This window comes from Mobula birostris, chromosome 26 (genome assembly GCF_030028105.1).
Source record: "Mobula birostris isolate sMobBir1 chromosome 26, sMobBir1.hap1, whole genome shotgun sequence".
In the NCBI taxonomy this organism is placed as follows: domain Eukaryota; kingdom Metazoa; phylum Chordata; class Chondrichthyes; order Myliobatiformes; family Myliobatidae; genus Mobula; species Mobula birostris.
In genome coordinates, this window is record NC_092395.1 from 29,569,723 (window position 1) to 29,584,576 (window position 14,854).

Consider the following 14,854-nt stretch of genomic DNA (forward strand, 5'->3'; position numbering starts at 1 on the left):
GTCTAATAATGCATGCTTAAATCTTATAATCATTGTCTAGTTCCATAGCTTGCCATGATAAATTTTGGAAATTTCCAAGAACCTACAAGGTAATGGCTTCTGTAAAGCATAGCAGTGTGCTGGTTATTGTTATGCTTTCTGCATTGTATTTATCAATTCCAGTTATCAAACTGGAAGTGAATTTAGATAGTACCTGAAAACAAGAAAAGGGATTGTGATATTCCATCTCATCCACTAATTTGCCAGTCACTGGACTTCTGATTCATAAACTGTGCCATACACTGGCCTTTGTCTCAGCAGCAAACTGAGCATGGCCACCTCCACTTAAACCTAGACTGTACTGTATATTGTAACTGGGAGGTATACTATGGCTGCAGCAGGGGCTGGCAATTAATCTGGAACATTCAGACATGGCATAACGTGGGAGAGAGCGGACTGCAGGATATTCCGGGACAGAAAGCCTTGGTGGCAGAGTGGCAAACAGCCTGAAGGTTCCATTGAAAATAAAGATACAGTTGTACCCAAACTTCCTGCTGTCTTAATCCTTTCTTAAAGATAAAGATTAGCTTTATTTGTCACATGTACAGTACATAGAAACATAGAACTGTCATGGTCCAATCCGTGATATCTGCATTCCGGTTCACGGTCCGGTCCGTGGACTCGGGACTCCGGGTCTTCCAGCTGTCCCTTGTTTTGATTGAGTTAATCACAGGCAGCTGATTCCCACCTTGGGGCTTGGAATATAAGTAGCCTTGGGGTTGAGTGTGGGCTGCTGGTTTGTCTTGTCAAGATCTTCTGGGAGCAACCTGCTACTGAAAAGCTAGAGTGGCCACTTGCCATCTTTAGGCTGTGTTGGGGAACCATCCCCTCATGGAGCCTTGCTGTCAGTAGTCGGAGCTGTCTTTGTGGTAGGGATCTGTCTGTTTCTGTAGCCAGCTGAGTTTGCTGGCTGAACTGTGACTTAGAGCAACCTAATGCAGAGATGGAACTGTCTGTTGTTCTTTGGTGTTTGTCTTATCATGTCCTTGCCTCCATGAGGTAAGTCAGGCTGTTCTACTGTTGCCCTGCGGGGGGACCTGTCTTGTTTTGTCTTTCCCTCTGTTGGGTAAGTCTGGCCGTTCTGCTGTTACCTGATGGATGGTCCTGTCCCACCTTGGTGTGGAGAAGAAGTTGAGTCCTGGCTTGTCTAAGTATGAGTCCTGGCTCTACGTCTATGTACTGTCCTGTCTCATGTTGGTGTTGTCTCCAAGCTGAGCCCCAGCCTGTCTGTCTCCAAGCTGAGCCCCAGCCTGTCTCCAGCCTCCTGTCCTGTAGTCATGTCCTTGCCTGGTTCTGGGGCCTGAGCCCGTGGCTAAATCCAGGTTCTCGGTCCTTTTCCAGTCTCAAAAACAAAGGTGTTCCAGGGTGCCTAGGTGTGACTTCAGTAACAGCAGTACTCTCAATGGATACGATTAATTATTCCCGTTTCAGCTAAAAAGCACAACTGCTTCCAAGATCAGTACAGTCACCAAAGATGTCTTAATGCGTTTAAACGAACTATCGCTGCTTAAAAACCGACGGAAACAGCACAGTCTGTGGTCGCAAGGGTCCACGGAGAAAATCTTGGAGAAGGCGTGGGCGAAGATCAGGATTACAGGTGCGTTTAAGGAAACGGGGGTTTAAACTCTCTATACCGAATATCTTGGCGAACGTGCAGTCTCTGGTGAATAAAATTGATGATCTCAGAGCCAGGGTGCTGAATCAGAGAGACATTAGGACCGCGTGTGTCCTTTGTTTCACGGAATCCTGGTTAACCCCTTTTGTACCGGATGCAGCGATTCAGATTGACGGTTTACTATGCACCGTCAGGATAGGTCTGTAGAGTTTCTCAGAAGTAGAGGTGGAGGAGTATGCCTCATGATCAACTCTTGGTGCATGAACGTATCAGTGCTGTCCCAATTCTGCTCACCAGACCCGGAATATCTAGCAGTTAAGTGTCATCCTTTTTACTTACCACGGGAGTTCCCTCGGGTCATTCTGGTAGCAGTTGACATTCCACCTTAGGCCAATGTCAAGCAGGCTTTAGATCTGAGCAATGGGATCAACATGCACGAAACAGCGCATCCTAACGCCTTCACCATCATCCTGGGAGATTTTAACAAGGCCCGTCTGAAAAAATCACTGAGCAATTACCATCAACAGATAACTTGCAATACCAGAGGAAACAACACACTGGACCATTGTTACACCACTATCAAGAATGCCTACCGTGCTATTCCACGCCCTCACTTCGGAAAGTCTGATCACCTAGCCGTACTTTAACTCCTTGAGTACAGGCAGAGACTGAAGACTGCAGTACCAGTAGTGAGGACCATAAAGGTATGGACAAGGGAAGCACAGGAGCACCCACAGGCCTGCTTTGAATAGGTGGACTGGACTGTATTCAGGGATTCATCTTTGGATCTGGATGAGTATGCTGCAGTTGTTACTGACCTCATTAAAACCTGTGTGGATGTGTGTGTGCCTACAGAAACTTACTGTACATTCCCAAACCAAAACCCATGGATGAACCAGGAGGTACATCGTATGTTGAAAGCTAGATCTGTGGCATTCAAGTCTGGCAACCCAGGCCTGTACCAGAAAACCAGTTATGATTTGTGGAGGGCTATTTCAAGGGCAAAGAGACAATTTTGAATGAGGTTGGAGGCGATATCAGATGCTCAGCAACTCTGGCAGGGACTGCAAGACGTTACTTCCTACAAAGCGAAACCCAACAGCATGAATGACAGCAATGCTTCACTACCAGATGAACTCAACTCCTTCTATGAATGCTTTGAAAAGGAGAACACAACTACAGCTGTGAAGATCCCTGCTGCACCTGATGACCCTGTGATCTGTCTCAGAGACTGATGTTAGGCTGTCTTTAAAGAGTGAACCCATGCAAGGCAGAAGGTCAAGATGGAGTACCTGGTAAGGCTCTGAAAACCTGTGCCGACCAACTAACGGGAGTATTCAAGGACATTTTCAACCTCACTGCTATGGGCTGAAGTTCCTGCTTGCTTCAAAAAGGCAACAATTATACCAGTGCAAAGAAGGATAATGTGGGCTGCCTTAATGACTGTCGCCTGGTAGCACTCACATCGACAGTGATGAAATGCTTTGAGAGGTTGGTCATGACTAGACTGAACTCCTGCCTCAGCAAGGACCTGGACCCATTGCAATTTGCCTACTGTCACAATAGGTCAATGGCAGATGCAATCTCCATGGCTCTTCACATGGCTTTAGACCACCTAGACAACACAAACACCTACGTCAGGATGCTGTTCATCGACTATAGCTCAGCACTTAATACCATCATTCTCATAATCCTGATTGAGAAGTTGCAGAACCTGGGCCTCTGTACCTCCCTCTAATTGGATCCTTGACTTCCTAACTGGAAGACCACAATCTGTGCAGATTGGTGATAACATATCCTCCTCGCTGACAATCAACACTGGCGCACCTCTGGTGTGTGCCTAACCCACTGCTCTACTCTCTGTATACACATGACTGTGTGGCTAGGCACAGCTCAAATACCATGACAAATTTGCTGATGATACAACCATTGTTGGTAGAATCTCAGGTGGTGACGAGAGGGTGTACAAGAGTGAGATATGCCAACTAGTGGAATAGTGCTGCAGCAACAACCTGGCACTCAATGCCAGTAAGACGAAAGAGCTGATTGTGGATTTCAGAAAAGGTAAGATGTAGGAACAGGTACCAATCCTCAGAGGGATCAGAGGTGGAGAGAGTGAGCAGCTTCAAGTTCCTGGGTGTCAAGATCTCCGAGGATCTAACCTGGTCTCAACATATTGATATAGCCATAAAGAAGGCAAGACAGCAGCTATACTTTATTCAGGGTTTGAAGAGATTTGACATGACAACAAATACACTTCTATAGATGTACCATGGAGAGCATTCTGACAGGCTGCATCACTGTCTGGTATGGAGGGGTTACTGCACAGGACCGAAACCAGCTGCAGAGGGTTGTAAATTTAGTTGGCTCCATTTTGGGTACTAACCTACAAAGTACTCAGGATATCTTTAGGGAGCGGTGTCTCAGAAAGGCAGCGTCCATTATTAAGGACCTCCAGCACCCAGGGCATGCCCTTTTCTCACTGTTACCATCAGGTAGGAGGTACAGAAGCCTGAAGGCACACACTCAGCAATTCAGGAACAGCTTCTTCCCCTCTGCCATCCAATTCCTGAAAGGACTTCGAAGCTTTGGACACTACCTCACTTTTTTTAATATACAGTATTTCTGTTTGCACATTTTTAATAATCTATTCAATATATGTAATTGATTTACTTTTATTATATTTTTCATTTATTATTATTACTTTTCTCTCTGCTAAATTATGTATTGCATTGAACTGCTGCAAGTTATCAAATTTCACGTCACATGCTGGGATAATAAACCTGAAACACAAAATAATCTGCAGATGCTGTGATCAAAGCAACACTTTCAGTACGCTGGATGAACTCAGCAAGTCGGGCAGCATCAGTTAGAAACGATGAGTCGACGTTTCAGGCCAGAGCCCTTCCCATTCAGATATGTCCGTACATGGCCTCCTCTACTGCCATGATGAGGCTAAACTCAGGTTGGAGGAGCAACACCTCATATACCATCCAGGTAGCCTCCAGCAACTTGGTATGAAAATAGAATTCTCCAACTTCTGATAATTCCCTCCCCCTCCCTTCCTCTATCCCTATTTCACTCTACCCCCTCCCCCAGCTCCCTCATGGTTCTGCCTCCTACTACCCATTGTTTTCAGGGCTATGACATCAATGCTTCCCCTCCCCTACCCTTTTGTCTTTCAAATTACCAGTCTTTCAACTGAAGCGACAAGCATTCTTCAAATCCTTCCCATCTTTCATTCTTCAGTCCTGATAAAGGTTTCCGGCCCGAAACGTCGCCTCATCGTTTCTGACTGAGGCTGCCCGACCTGCTGAGTTCATCAAACGTACTGAAAGTGTTCCGATAATAAATCTGATTCTGATGTGTTTCCATCAAATCAAATCGGCGAGGATTTGCTGAGCAAGTGTCGCCACTCTTCCAGTGCTAAGACAGGGACATTATCTCCTCAGGTGGTGAAATCTCTTGACAGGATACTAAAGCGGATCTCCCACCTGGTGAACCGCCTCCCTTTCCACCTCCGATGTTTGTGCCACCCTGAGCAGGGTGAATGTATGGAAGGCAGCTGGTCCAGATGGAATACCTGGCCGTGTGCTCAGTCTATGCAGGGTAGTTGGCCAGGGTCTTCACGGACATTTTTAATCTGTCCCTGGCCCAGGCAGTTGTCCCCACAAGCCTCAAGGTTGCTACCATCGTGCCAGTGCCGAAGCATTCCACTGCCACGGGTCTGAATGACTTCTGCCCAGTTGTACTCACCCCCCATCATTGCAAAGTGTTTTGAGAGACTGGTTCTATCACATCTGAAATCCTGTCTGCCCACTACCCTGGACCCCCATCAATTTGCCTATCACACCAACAGGTCAACAGAGGACACCATCTCCACGGCACTTCACTCTGCCCTCACCCACTTGGACAGCCCCAACTCTTATGTCAGAATGCTGTTCATTGACTTTAGTTCGGCATTCAATACAGTGATCCCCTCCAAGCTGATTGCCAAACTTCACCAGCTTGGTATCAGCTCATCCCTCTGTAGTTGGACCTTGGACTTTCTGATGAACAGACCCCAATCAGTTAAGTTAGACAACCTCTCCTCCTCCACTCTCACTCTGAACACTGGCGTGCCTCAAGGCTGTGTGCTGAGCCCTCTTCTGTACTCCCTTTTCACCTATGACTGTGTTCCTGTACATGGTTCTAACTCCATAATCAAGTTTGCAGACAACACAAAGGTGGTTGGCCTGATCAGAGGGGATGGCGAGACGGCCTACAGGGACGAGGTCCGGCACCTGGCTGCGTGGTGTGCCAACAACAATCTGGCCCTTAACACCCAGAAGACCAAGGAGATCATTGTGGACTTCAGGCACGCTAGGAGCCACACTCACGTCCCCATCTACATCAACGGAGCTGTAGTGGAGCGTGTATCAAGCTTCAAATTTCTTGGTGTCCATATTTCTGAGGATCTCGCCTGGTTCCTGAACTCCTCCATCCTGATCAAAAAGGCACAACAGCGCCTTTATTTCCTGCGGAGCATCAAGAAAGCTCACTTCTGTCCCAGGATACTGATGGACTTTTACCGCTGTACCATTGAGAGCATACTCACCAACTGCATCTCAGTGTGGTATGGCAATTGTCCTGTATTGGACTGCAAAGCACTTCAGTGTGTGGTGAAAACTGCCCAGCAGATTAACAGCACCCAATTGCCCGCCATTGAAAACATCTACCATAAACGCTGCCTGGGCAGGGCGAAAAGCATTATCAAGGATGCATCTCACCCTAACCATGGGCTTTTTACTCTCCTCCCATCCGGTAGGCACTACAGGAGCCTCCGCTCCCACACCAGCAGGCACAGGAAGAGCTTCTTCCCTGAAGCTGTAACCCTGCTGAACCTCTCATCACAGCGCTAGGCAGTATTGCACCCGTATTGTACTGTCTCAGTACTTTTATATTTGTGTGCTGCAGCACTTACTTTTTATTTGCAGTTATTTTGTAAATAACACTATTCCTTGCATTTCTGGTTAGATGCTAACTGCATTTCATTAGCTTTGTATCTGTACTCGGCACAATGACAATACAGTTGAATCTAATCTAATGAAGACCACCCACAGGGTAAGGGGCATGCGCAATAAAAAGTTTGATGTCTGGATTTCCAATATTGAGTGCCTGGAGTTCTGGTGTCAAGGTGTATGATACATCCTTCTCTATTCTGGTACTCGCTTTGCATAGCACAGGGAGTGCATTTATTTTTCTATGGATTCATGGCCCATTCTATTTCAATACCTCCAGGCTCAATGACTGGGTGGCTCCTGATGATGATTGATTTAACCTCCATTCAGCAGAGGTGGGAGCCACATAATATGTGTGCTGTAAGGTTTAGGTGGCTATGAGCTTACAGCTTGCTGCTCTCATGGCTTTGAGCACCAATGTGGAGTAGCTTTGTTACTTCAATCCAGCACTCTGTCTTCCAAAACCTTACTGGACTTGGAGAACAGTCCCAGGGTTTGATAATGGTTTCAGGCTTTGCTCCTTTCAGGATGCCAATAATTTTCCATCACAGGAAATCTGTCAATACTGTAGGCAACAATATTAAATGCTGGAGGAACACAGCAGGTCAGGCACCATCAATGGAAATGAATAAACAGTTGAAGTTTCGGGCCAAGACCCATCATCAGGATTGGGAAGGAAGGGGGAAGAGGACAAGCCCAAAGGTGGTAGGTGAAGCCAGGTGGGTGCAGGCATGGGTAAGAAATAAGAAAGGCAGTGGGTCGAACAACTAGAGTCCCATCAAAAATAACCATGTTGCACTCACTGTCATTATTGCACCCAACGTGTTGAAGCTCTAGGAAATGCAAAGGCATTGGTGTAGAGGGAAGGGATTCTGTTGAGGGAAAATTAAACTTGAGGACTGGGCAACACACACAAATTGCTGGAGGAAGTCAGCAGGCCAGGCAATATCTATGGAAAAAGTAGTCAATGTTTTGGGCCGAGACCCTTCAGCAGGACTGGAGGAAAAAAAAGATGAAGAGTAGATTTAAAAGGTGGGGGAGGGGAAAGAGAAACACAAAGTGATTGGTGAAACCAGGAGGGGGAGGGATGAAGTAAAGAGCTAGGAAGTTGATTGGTGAAAGAGATAGAGGGCTGGAGAAGGGGGAGTCTGACAGGAGAGAAAAGGGGGAGCAGCACCAGAGGGAGGCAATGGGCAGGTAAGGAGATAAGGTGAAAGAGGAAAAAAAGGATGGGGAATGGTGAAAGAGGGGTGGGGGCAGGTGTAGTACTTGATCCACTTGCAAGGATAAGTCCAGCCTATAATTCGCTGGAACTTCTATCATCTCCAATGGGATCCCACCACCAAGCACATCTTTCCCTTGCCTCCTCTTTCTGCTTTCCGCAGGGATTGCTACCTACGTGACTCCTTTGTCCATTCGTCCCTCTCCACTGATCTCCCTCCTGGCACTTACCCTTGCAAGCGGAACAAATACTACTCTCTGTCTGCCAGAAGAAGTAGGATCTCCCAGTGGCCACCCATTTTAATTCCACTTCCCATTCCCATTCCCTTTCCCACTCCCTTTCCCACTCTCACCTTATCTCCTCGTTTGCCCATCGCCTCCCTCTGGTGCTCCTCCCCCCTTTTCCTCTACAAAAAGGATTGGTTAAACTGATCTTGAGGGGGACCAATATCTTTGTGAGCAGATTTGCTGGAGCTGTTGTGGAGGGTTTAAACTAGTTTTGTAGGGGAATGGGAACTAGAGTAATAGAATCAGAATCAGGTTTAATACCACCAGCATTTGTCATGGAATTTGTCATTTGTATAAAAAGTTAAATTAAATAAGTAGTCCAAAAATGTAGAGAGGTAGTGCTAATGGGTTCCGTGCCCAATGCCCCTGAATCGTTGTGTGTGTCTTCAGACTCCGGTACCTCCTCCCTGATGGTAGCAATGAGAAGAGGACATGTCCTGGGTGACGAGAGTCCTTAATGATGGATGCCCCCTTTCTGAGGTGTCACTCCTTGAAGACGTTCTGGATGTTGGGGAGGGTGGTGGCCATGATGGAGCTGACTTAGTTTACAACTCTGCAGTTTATTTTGATCTTGTGCAGTGGACACCCCCCCCCCCCCCATTCTAGATGGTGATGCAGCCAGTTGGAATGCTGTCCCTGGAACATATGTAGAAAATGGCAAGTGTCTTTGGTGACATAACAAATCTCCTCCAACTCTTAAAGAAATATAGCAGCTGTTGTGCCTTCTTTGTAGCTGCATTGGCATGTTGGGCCAGGATAGATCCTCAGAATGTTAAGACCCAGAAACTTGAATTTACTCACTCTTTCCACTTCTGGTCCCTCTATGATGACAGATGTGTGTTCCCTTGTCTTACCCTTTCTGAAGTCCACAATCAGTTCTTTGGTCTTACTGTAATTGAGTGCAAGGTTGTTGCTGTGACACCACTCAGCTAGCTGATATATCTTGCTCCTGTATGCCTTCTGGTCTGAAATCGGTCAGAGGATGGGGTAGTTGGTGTACAGGTAGATGCAGCGTGTAGAGAGTCTGTGAGGAAAGATACGCAATTGACAGGGCAAAATTGCAGTCAATGAGATGGGTTGAAGTGTGTCTATTTTAATACAAGAGAAATCAGGAACAAAGATGATGAACTTGGACCATGGGCCATTACAGAGATTTGGCTGTCACAGGGGCAGAAATAGATGCTGGCTGTTGTGGGGTTTAGATGTTTCAAAAGGAACAGAGAGGGAGGGGAAAAGAGGTGACAGAGTGGGATTACTAATAAGGGATAGTGTCATTGCTGCTGAAAGAGAAACATTGTGGAGGGATTATCCATTGAGTCAGTGTGGGTGGAACACAGAAACAGGAAGAGAGCAATCACTGTATTGGGAGTATTTTATAGACCTCCCCAATAGCAAAAGAAACACAAATTGGGAGGCAGATTTTGGAAAGGTGCAAAAATAGTAGGGCTGTTGTTAAGGGAACTTCATCTTCCCTAATATCAACAGCATCTCTATAGTGCAAAAGGTTTGGATAAGGTGGAATTTGTTAGGTGTGTCCAGGAAGGATTCCTGACTCAATGTCAGTAAGCTGACTAGAGGAGTGGCCATATTGGATTTGGTGCTTGACAATGAACCAGGCTGGGTGTCAGAACTCTCAGTTGGAGAGCATTTCGGAGACTGTGATCACAACTTTCTGACCCTCTACCATAGCCTCGGACAGGGAGAAGAGCAGATAGTGTGGGAATCTATTTAATTGGGGGAGGGGTAATTATAACGCTATTAAGCAGGAACTGGGGAGCATAAATTGGGAACAGATGTAATCAGGGAAATGCACACTAGAAATGTGGAGGTTGTTTTGGGAGCATTTACTGGGGGTTCTGGATAGGTTTGTCCCATTAAAGCAGGGAGAGGATGGTAGGATGAATAGAATCATGGTTGATAAGTGATGTGGAATATCTGGTCAAGAGGAAGAAAGAAGCTTCCTTATGGTTTAGGAAACAAGGATCATGCAGGGCTCTAGAGGGTTACATGGTAGCCAAGAAGGATCTGAAGAATATGGGATATACCACAGGTTACTACAGGAAGCAAGGGAACAGTTTGCTGGGCTTTTAGTGATGATCTTTGCATCCTCATTGACCACATCAGTTCTACCAGGTGATTGGAGGGTGGTAAATGTTATTCCTTTGTTCAAGAAAGGGAGTATGGGTAACCCTGGGATTTATAGAGTCTTACTTCAAGTCTTACTTCAGTGGTGTGCAAATTATTGGAGAGGATTTGAGTGCAGTCGTTGGGACTAGGTGAAGTAAGAGTTCGGCATGGACTAGAAGGGCCGAGATGGCCTGTTTCCATGCTGTAATTGTTATATGGTTATATGGATGAGGAAGTGGAAGGGTGAGTTAGTAAGTTTGCAGATGACACAAAACTTTGTGGAGTTGTGTATAGTTTGGAGGTTTGTTGTACATGGGACATTGACTAGATGCAGACCTGGGTGTAGAAGTAGAAGATGGAGTTCAACTCTGAAGAGTGTGAAATGATTCATTTTGGAATGTTGAACCTGAAGGCAGAGTACAGGGTTAATGGCAGGATTCTTGGCAGTGCAGAAGAACAGCGGGATCTTGGGGTCCAAATCTACAGGTCCTTTACAGTTGATGTGCAGGTTGATAGGATTGTTAAGAAGACCTATGATGTGTTGGCCTTCATTAGATGGAGGATTAAGTTCAAGGACTGTGAGGTAACATTGCAGCTCTATAAAACCCTGGTTAGACCACATTTGTAATATTGTATTCAGTTCTGGTTACTTTATTACAGGAAGGATGTGGAAGTTTCAGAGGGGGTGCAGAGATTAACCAGGATGCTGCTTGACTAGAGGGCATGTCTTGTGAAGATAGTTTGAGCAAGCTAGGGCTTTTTTCTTCGGAGCAAAGGAGGGTCAGAGGTGATCTAATAGAGGCAATTAATAGAGTGGATAGTCAGAGACTTTTTTCCAGGGTGGAAATGGCTAAATCCAAGGAGCATAACCTTAAGGTGATTGGAGCAAACAAAAGTATTGGGGGATGTCAGACGTAAGTTCTTTGCATGAGTGGTAGGTGTGTGGAATGGTAGTGGTAGAGGCAGATGCATTAGTGGGATTCAAGAAACATTTAGATAGGCATATGGATGATAGAAAAATGGAGGGTTATGTAGAGGAAATGGTTAGATTAATTTTAGAGTAGGTTAAAATTCTTCACAAAATTGTGGGCCAAAAAGCCTGTATTGTGCTGTAACGTTCAATGTTCTATCTTCACACAGACTAGACACAATGGGAAAGCACAAAGGCAATTAGTAGTTTACAGGTTCTTTTTGATGAAAGCATTAAAAAAAATTGTGCAAAGTGGATGGCATGCTGTGATTTTCGGTGATGTTGTCAAAAGGTGATTAAGAGTTGTAGTGCAATAGTGAACAGGACCTGCTTTGATTTCAGGGGAAAACTTATTGGAAGCAAAACTGAGTTAACTAATCTTTGACAATTTAATTCATTTCTCCTCTTCCTCTACCGTATTTAGATGCTGAGCTGCAGAAAATGGTGAACCCATACTTGAGGTGTGCTGTGCAGATTGCTGCAAACCTTTGCAAATCTAAACGTATCCCTTGGGTTGTGTAATGTGAATCCGGCATATTGGTCCAGGTAGCAGAAATACTGCTTGATGATAAGTATTTTATGGTCATTGTTGTTACATGTTACTGCATGCCCCTCGGTACATAACTGATCATTGCTGGTGTGATATTGATACAGTTCTTACTGCCAAACAACCAGCCTCTGTTCTGCCGATGGTGTGTGACAAGAACAGAGGCTTCAGAATAAAAGTGTTTGTAATGACCCAGAGATCCTTCAAATTAACCAGCAACATTTTCTTGGCATATATACAAAATTGATTTAGAGGTCTAGGTTTTGATGTGGATAACTCAAGATGATGCATTTCTCATTTGTTCTCGAGGTGATGGGGAAGGCTGTAAACCCGACAGAGGCCTGATCCCTCCTGCAGTTGACAGACTCACGCAGGTTTTTCATCTTTGATGCGATGGTACAGAAAAGATACTGAAATGTTGTGCACATCTGCAACTACAATCTGGGAGGAGACCATGGCAGGGAAATCCAGGACTAATCTTATTTTGGGTACAATGGGCAAGGTTGGCTTGAGATTAAAGTAAGGATTGACATCAACTTCTTCCTCTATCTCCATACGACTGGTGTTGCACTGTTATTACTTATTGAATATCTTACTAAAACTGTAAAGCAACTTGGAAAGCGTTAGAAACACGAGAAAATCTGCAGGTGCTGGAAATCCAAAGCAACACACACAGAATGCTGGAGGAACTTAGCAGGTAAGGCAGCATCTATGGAAAAAAGCAAACAGTTGCATTTTGGGTCGAGATCCTCTTCAGGACTGAGAGGCAAGGGGCGATCTGCCTGAGTTAAGGGGGGAGAGAGGGGAAAGAAGCTAGCTCGAAGGTGATAGGTGAAGCCAGGTGGGTGGGAAAGGTCACGGGGTGGAGAAGAAAGAATCTGATAGGAGAGGAGAGTGGACAATGGGAGAAAGGGAAGGAGGAGGGGTCCCGGGGGAAGCAAAAGGCAGGTGAAAAGGAAGTAAAAGGTCAGAGTAGGGAATGAAGTGGGGGGGGGGGAGTTTTGTTCACCAGAAGGAGAAATCGATATTCATGCCATCAGGTTGGAGGGTACCCAGATAGAATTTAAGGTGTTCCTCCTCCACCCTGAGGGTGGCCTCATCTTGGCAAAAGAGGAAGCCATGGATCAACACGTCAACACGGGAATGGGAATCAGAATTAAAATGTTTGGTCACCGGGACCGTGGATGGTGTGGTGGACGGTGCACTGGTTCTCGACAAAGTGGTTCCCCCCAGTTTATAACGGGTCTCCCCAATGTAGAGGAGGCTGCATCAGGACCACTGGACAAAATAGACAACCTCAGCAGATTCACAGATGAAGTGTTACCTCACCTGGAAGGACTGATTGTGGCCCTGAAGGGAGGTGAGAAAGGTGGTATAGCATTTAGGCCGCTTGCCTGGATAAGTACCAGGAGGGAGATTTAGTTACATAGATACCAAAGGATTTGATATTAGACATTCCAATTTCTAGTTTTTTACATTTTTTTCATATTTGTTGATGTCTTCCTCCCAAATTCAAGGTATTTTTGGTTAAGCCTTTGGGAATTATTGTTTCTGCATCCAAAGTAAATACAAAATACATTCAGATCAGATTGTGTTTGATATAAGGCTCACTCTAGAGCAGGAGTTCTCAACCTGGGGTCCATGGACCCCTTGCTTAATGGTATTGGTCCACGGTATAAAAAAGGTTTGAAACTCCTGCTCTAGAGGAATGACATTTCTGGCTCTATGTTGTGTGAATCTAGAGTTTTCAGACATTAGATTCAAAATATTATTTGTTTTCCTGTTTCTATGGTAAGAGATTTATCCACAACAAAACTTCCTGGGCGCCTCCTCTGCCTGAAAATACATGTTGAATTCTTGGCATTGCTTCGTTTTCCTGCTACACTGTCATTGGAGGCTACACAATCACTAATCTAGAGAAGATCTCCTGGAGGGATCTCCAAGTTAAGCCCTTAAGGTTGGGCTTAGGAACAAAAAAAGAACAATCCTTTTTCTGGGGTAATACCATAGCCTCCAAAAATTCAGGAGGAGATGGAGGAGACCCTGGAGGAGATGGAGGAGACCCTGGAGGAAAAGTAATTCAAGAAAATAGAGGATTGAGTGAGAGTAGGGTCAAAGGTAGCATCAGTGGGAGGGGGTGGTTTATGGAGCCAACACAACAAAATATGCCTGAATCTACTTGTATGTACTGTACCTGTATGCATGTGTGATGACAGTTGTTTATGGTCATGTCCAGGTAAATATGTGTTAATGTGCATGTAACAGAGTTTTATCTTCAGTTGTCATGGGCATCCTTGCCTTTGAACTAACCTGTTGAAGTCGTGAAGTTGTTTCATTTTCACTCCTGGCCGTTTCTGGCATCTCCAAACTTGAATCCAAGCAAAACAGTCCTGAATTGGCTTGCTGCTTATTTCTCACCAAGGATTAGTGACAAAAATCACTGCTTTTTGACCACGAACATATGCCATTGTCAGTATTTAAAAACTGTTCACTCTGAGCACGTTGGAGCGTCTAATGACCACAGCAAGTGCGCACGGCTAATGCTATTTAGAACCTTTTCAGCCGCAGTCCCCGGCTCCAATCATGTGGCATAGTGTTCCAAATAAATGAAAGGCATCCTGCCAGCTTCATTGATTAGCTTTTGTTCTTTAAGAGTTGTCCTAAATAAATGACTACCCTTAACAGATGGCCTGATTAACTGGAATCCAGTGTACTTAAATACATTTCACAGAAGTTTTTTTTTCAATAAATGCACCAGCAGCATTCGGTTCTCTTTGAAAATGCTCAAAGTTATTAATAACCAAAGGCTTATCAGAAATAAGTTATAAGTTATTCACCATTGACTTACTTTGGTTTGCGTTGATACAAAAGAGTTCAGTATCAGTAAAATCCGGTCACTTTTACTAGTTATTTTTAATGTAACTAATTTGTTTATTAAATTTAAACTCCCAAATTTTCCTGATGCACTAAGTTAGGAAAATATAGTAAAATCACATGATGCTTCTTCAGCTGTTCATTCACAGCCAATGCACAAAGTTTATAAAGTT

The 14,854-nt window shown here is 45.0% G+C and overlaps 1 protein-coding gene across 1 annotated transcript in view; it reads right to left on the reverse strand.

Moving 5' to 3' along the window:
• slc1a6 (solute carrier family 1 member 6) overlaps positions 1-14,854 on the reverse strand; it is a 173,740-nt gene that overhangs the window by 158,861 nt on the left and 25 nt on the right. The gene's annotated exons all lie outside the window — the stretch shown is intronic.